The 6,000-nt window shown below is 33.6% G+C and overlaps 1 protein-coding gene across 1 annotated transcript in view; it reads left to right on the top strand.

Annotated features, from left to right (window-relative positions):
- Positions 1 to 609: 609 nt before the first annotated feature.
- sorbs3 (sorbin and SH3 domain containing 3) overlaps positions 610 to 6,000 on the top strand; it is an 83,764-nt gene continuing 78,373 nt past the window's right edge. The window contains exon 1 of the mRNA XM_056463156.1: positions 610 to 654. The gene's annotated coding sequence lies outside the window, so the exon portion shown is untranslated. The remainder of the gene's footprint in view (positions 655 to 6,000) is intronic.

Raw genomic sequence — 6,000 nt, 5'->3', positions numbered from 1 at the left:
AAGTGTGGGAAGAGAATTGTGTGTGTGCATGTGTTTTACCTCAGCCTGCATGGAACTTTATATTATTTCCAGCTGTGCATGTGCTGCAAGTGAGTTAGTGTGTGTGTGTGAGTATGGGATGGAAACTATTACAGTGCTTGGACTTGTTAGGCACAGAGAGTTTCATGTACATTCTGGGCTTGCCCATGGAGGTTTATTAGAAACAGGCAGAGTATTACTCACAGACACACACATTCATGTTTTATGGGGACTTCCCATAGACAAGATTTTTATACTGTAGAGATATACAGAGATTATGTCCCCTTGTCCAAACCCTACCTATAATCCCAACACTTACAGAAAAAAAATCTGTGGTTTTATATTTCAAATTATTTAACTCAATTTGAAATTCTGTATGCCCCAAAAAAATCTCCACAAGGTCAGAAATTACAGGTATTTCTATGCTTGTGGTGACATTTGGTTTCTACAATGTGATGAATACCAGGACTTCACAGAGAGGGGGAGAGAGAGAGCGAAAGAGAGAAAGAGACACACACACACAAAGGCTGAGTCACAGAATCACAGCGAATTGCAAACACACTCCCAACAAAACAGAACTTTTCCCTCTCTCTGCTTCATTGTGTCACAATTAATCCAAGGAAACATCTCCTCACGGTAAATACCAGTTTCTTAGTTCTCTTCAAACGAAATGGCTATCTTTCTTTCAAAAGCATCATGTCTTTACTGCTGTGTTAATATTATATGTAGTTTTTTTTTTACTTAATATTAAGATGTTTTTCAACATAAAACATCACTATTACCTTCTGTCTGTGACATTTGTGGAGCTGCATAGTAGTGCTCAGGCAAAGAGGATTTACTTGCATACACTCAATAAGTAAAATTAACACTCACCAGCAGTCAAATGCAGTTACTTTGAGTACTGTGGCTAGCTCAGACTGCATTTGCCAGATATTGTTAAATAACCTGTAACCTGTAACCCTCTTTCTAAAATATTGCACCATCTGCTGAGCCTGATCTGCTAGATTCCTTTCAAACAGTTTTGCATGCGGCAGGCTGAGAACTATCATTTTTATTCGCCCAGTAGATACAATTGACAAAGAGACTTTATCTATTAGTGGAGCTAAATAAGCAGAATCATTTGCTCATTTGTTTTAGGGAAAATAACAGGACTTATTTAATATTTAAATTTTTTTAGTTTGCATTTTTACAGAATCGGATAATATCAATCGGAAAAAGTAATAAAACTGGAAAAAGTTGGGACAGGATGGAAAAGGCAAATAAAAAAGTAGGAATAAAGAAAGTATATAGTTATTTCTGAATTCACTTTTAATTGCATTTCATTGCAGACAATATGAACACAAAATATTTTTTTGTTTTGTCTGGTCAACTTCATGTCATTTGTAATTATACATCCTTTCCTGTCATTCAGACTTGCAACACATTCCAAAAAAGGTGGGACAGGAGCAATTTAGGGCTAGTAATCAGGTAAACTGGATAAATAATGATGTGATTTGAAACAGGTGATGTCAACAGGTGATCATAATTATAATTTGGTACAAAAGCAGCATTGCCAGGGGGTTGCCAGTTTGCCAACAAATATGTAACAAAATTATTGAAATGCTTAAAAACAATGTTCTTTAAAGAAAGATAGGAAGACATTTGGATATTTCACCTTAAACAGTGCATAACACAATTAAAATTGCCAAAGAATTTGCGCAAAAGACAAGGGCACAAGCCAAAGCTGAACTACTGTGATATCTACTGTGATATCTGCTGAACTATCTCTGGTCCACCAGGCGGCACTGCATCAAAAATTGTCATTCATCTATAAGTAGTATCACTACATGGGTTCAGGACTAATTTGGAAAACCTTTGTCAAGTACCAAAACACATAGTTACATCCACAAATGCTAGATAAAACTGTACTGTGCCAAAAGGAAACCCTATGCTAACAGTGTCCAGACGCGCCATAGACTTCTCTGGGTTCAGAAGCATCTGGAATGGATCATCACACAGTGGAAATGTGCACCGTGGTCAGATAAATCAGTATTTCAGTTATTTGTAAGAAGAAATAAACGCCAGGTGCTCTGGACCAGCAACAAGTCCAAAAGCCAGAGTTTGTCATGGTATGGGGTTGTGTCAGTGCCCTTGGCAAAGGTAACTTTACTTCTATGATGGCACCATTAATGCTGAAAAGTACATCGAGATTTTGCTGCACATGATGCTGCCTTCTTTTCCATATTTCAACAAGACTATGCAAAACCACATTCTGCACACATTACAAAGTCCTGGCTACAGAGAAAGAGGATACATGTATTTGACTGGCCTGCCTGCAGTCCTCACCTGTCTCCAATAGAGAATGTATGGCGCATTTTGAAGTGCAAATTGTGACAATAAAAACCCTGTACTGTCGCAAACCTTTAGAGTTGTTTGCAGGAAGAATGGGACAAAATTACACACCAATTACTTGGTGACTTCAGCTGCTAAATATTTTTAAGGAGTAAGTAATATTTATAAGTGTTGTGAAATGGCAACATTAAAAAGTGGTAAATGCTTTACTGTTCCGACTGTCAAATTTGTTGCAAAAAACAAAATTGGAATACGTGTTTATTTAGAAAAAAAAAAAACATTTAAAATCATGAGCAACACATTAAATAATGTTTGTAGTATTGTCTGCAATAAAATACGAGTCCAAGTAAATTTCATTCATTCATTCATTCATTTTCTTGTCAGCTTAGTCCCTTTATTAATCTGGGGTCGCCACAACGGAATGAACCGCCAAATTATCCAGCATTTGTTTTACGCAGCGGATGCCCTTCCAGCCGCACCCAACTCTCGGAAACAAAGTAAATTTAGAAATCACTGTTTTCTTTTTTTATTTGTGTTTTTCCATACTGTCCCAACTTACATTTTGTATTTATTTGTATTTTCTTGTACTAAACCTGTAGAACTGTAGAAGGAGCATCCTCTGCTAAACTTTTTTTTTAATTGAGAAGCATTTGTTTCACTGTACTTAATATCTAAGGCTGCTCACAACTGCTTAAGTTCTTGGTCTTATATCTTGCACATTTTAGCAGTTTAGTTGTCTTATGTTGTATCTCTGTAAAATCCTTTTTTACTGAGTGTCAGATATATAGCAGTGTGGTCTGGGTCTTGTCGAGAGTAAATATTTACATTTGTGGTGAACCTAATTTCCTCTTACACAACACTAAGTCATGCCAGTCACAGTATCCCCTAAGCCTGTGGTTAAGTTTGTAAGTATTGGTGTGACATGTTTGCTCTATAATTAGTTAATCTTAGACTGCATTTTCATTATAGTGTAGATACTGATGTACAGAGATGGACCATGAACTGCATCTCTTAAGCTGTAATGTTCTCTAAAGTCCACTTATAAGTAAGGTTTCAAACATCATAAATTCAAATAACAGGCAGTTTTATGCTTGAATCTCTTTGCCATACTGTCATGTCCAAATGAATAAATTGTTATATTATATTTTTATTATATTATTTTATTTCCTCTCTTTAAAATTGTCAATACCAAAAACACAGCAATATAAAATTTAATAAGCGGTATATTGGTATAGATTTAGTACATGTCTAGCTTACTCTCAAAACAATATTTTTGCTGCTTGTTCTAACTTTTAATTTTAAATGAGTTGAATCAACACAATTCCTGAGTTTTTTTGTGGGAAGAACTTAATTGTTTTATGTTAAATCAACTTAAAATGGCAAAAAATCATTGAGTTAACTGTTGGGACAACATGAAAGGATCATTTGGAACCCAGCTTTTTTTAGTGTACACACATTTCTGAGTTCCACACAAATCCTTCATGTTGTCCCAACACTAATCCATTAAGTTAACTTAATTGTTTTTTACAAATGTAAGTAGATTGAACATAAAACAATTAGGTTGTCCCAAAAAACCTAGGAATTGTGTTGTTTGAACTGATTTTATATAAGTAGTTTGAACAAGCAGCAAAAGTCTATTTGTAATGTATGATATATGTTTGTTGTACTTCGATTCCAATCTTTCTTTGTAAAACATTTATCATACTGGTTTCAAAGTTATGGATTTGTTAGTTACATTACTTTACATTAGTTTACAAGTTGACACTGAACTAAACCTCATCATATAATTTTAGTTAATCATGAAATAGGTTTTATTTTTAGCAAAAAGTCATTTCGGAATGTATTCTAAATGTTTCAGATGGCAGTAAAGTTTCAACAGCGACCAACATATTTCAAGGTTACGAATTTGCTAGTTACATTAAACTTAGTTCGCAAGTTTACACTGAACTAAACATTATCATAACATAGTTCATAATGAAATATGCTTTAGTTTTGGCAAAAAGTCATTTCGGGATGTATTCGAAATGTTTCGGATGACTGTAAAGTTTCAACAGTGACCACAATATTTCAAGGTTACATATTTGCTAGTTACATTAAACTTAGTTCGCAAGTTTACACTGAACTAAACATTATCAGAACATCTCAGTTCATAAGGAAATATGCTTTATTTTTGGCAAAAAGTTGTGTCGAGATGTATTCGAAATGTTTCAGATGACAGTATAGTTTCAGTAGTGACCGCAATATTTAGTGTGCCACAGCTGAATTATATATATATATATATATATATATATATATATATATATATATATATATATATATATATATATATATATATATATATATATATATATATATATTTAAGCTAATATAAATAACTATAGAAACAGAACAGAAACTTATCAAATACCTGATAAGAACAACTACAACTGTTCTGTCTTAATAAGAGTGTTACTGGGTATGTTCATAAATCTTACAATGCAAGCATCCAATATCTTAGAAACGTGTGATGACATAAGGCAAAATGAATGATTTTTTTTTTTCCAAATTATGTTTAGGAACAGAGCAAGGAAATTTTCACAGTATATCCGGTAATATTTTGTCTTCTGGAAAAAGTCTTGTTTGTTTTATTTCGGCTAGAATAAAAGCAGTTTTTCATTTTTTAATAAACTTTTTAAGGTCAATATTATTAGCCCCTTTAAGTTATATTTTGTATCTATAGTCTACAGAACAAAAAATCGTTATACAATAACTTGCCTAATTACCCTAACCTGCCTAGTTAACCTAATTAACCTAGTTAAGACTTGGAATGTCACTTTAAGCTGTATAGAAGTGACTTGCAAAATATCTAGTAAAATAATATTTACTGTCATCATGGCAAAGATAAAAGAAATGAGTTTTTAGAAATGAGTTATTAAAACTATTATGTTTAGAAATGTGAAGAAATCTTCTCTCTGATAACCAGAAATTGGGGAAAAATAAACCAGGGGCTAATAATTCAGAGGGGCTAATACTTCTGACTTCAAATGGATGTCATGTGTTATAATATCGTTCACACCCCTAGTTCCCTAGTTTTCCCAGATTAAGTGTGCACTTTTGATATGGTTTCTGTTTAAACTGTCAGTTGTGCATGTATTTTCTTCTTTTCTCTCTTACTAATAGATTGGTTGCTGTTTGACAAAAAGGCTCCACCGAGCATACTGGCATACACACAAACACTCACTGTAAGACTATACCATTTAAGACTGGTTTGCCCTTCTAAGCCAAACCACTGAATTATTAAGAATAAGCTGACTACCCAAGATCCAGTGGAAAATAGACACTGAAAAATATGGCACATGCATACAATAGTCCAGATTATAAAGTAGTCCACTGTTTAACCCTGCTTTTGTTCATTTTGTATACACTGTTTGCCCTTCAGGTCAAAAATGGCCCACAATCTAATGAGTCTAATTTGCACAAAATCAACTTCATCTTCATTACAAAATCTGTGTGTCTAGGTTTTTGCTCATCAGTGTGGAGTACTTTATCGATGTTTATTCAGTGGTAAAAAGAAAAGGGTATTATTTTCTAATGCTAAAAGTACCTGTATAAGTTTAAAAGGTTTTTAGCAAGACGATATTCATAAAAGTTAAAGCAGCATGCAGATTCTTA

Source organism: Danio aesculapii, chromosome 8, assembly GCF_903798145.1.
Source record: "Danio aesculapii chromosome 8, fDanAes4.1, whole genome shotgun sequence".
NCBI lineage: Eukaryota > Metazoa > Chordata > Actinopteri > Cypriniformes > Danionidae > Danio > Danio aesculapii.
This window is presented reverse-complemented; position numbering and strand designations above follow the sequence as displayed.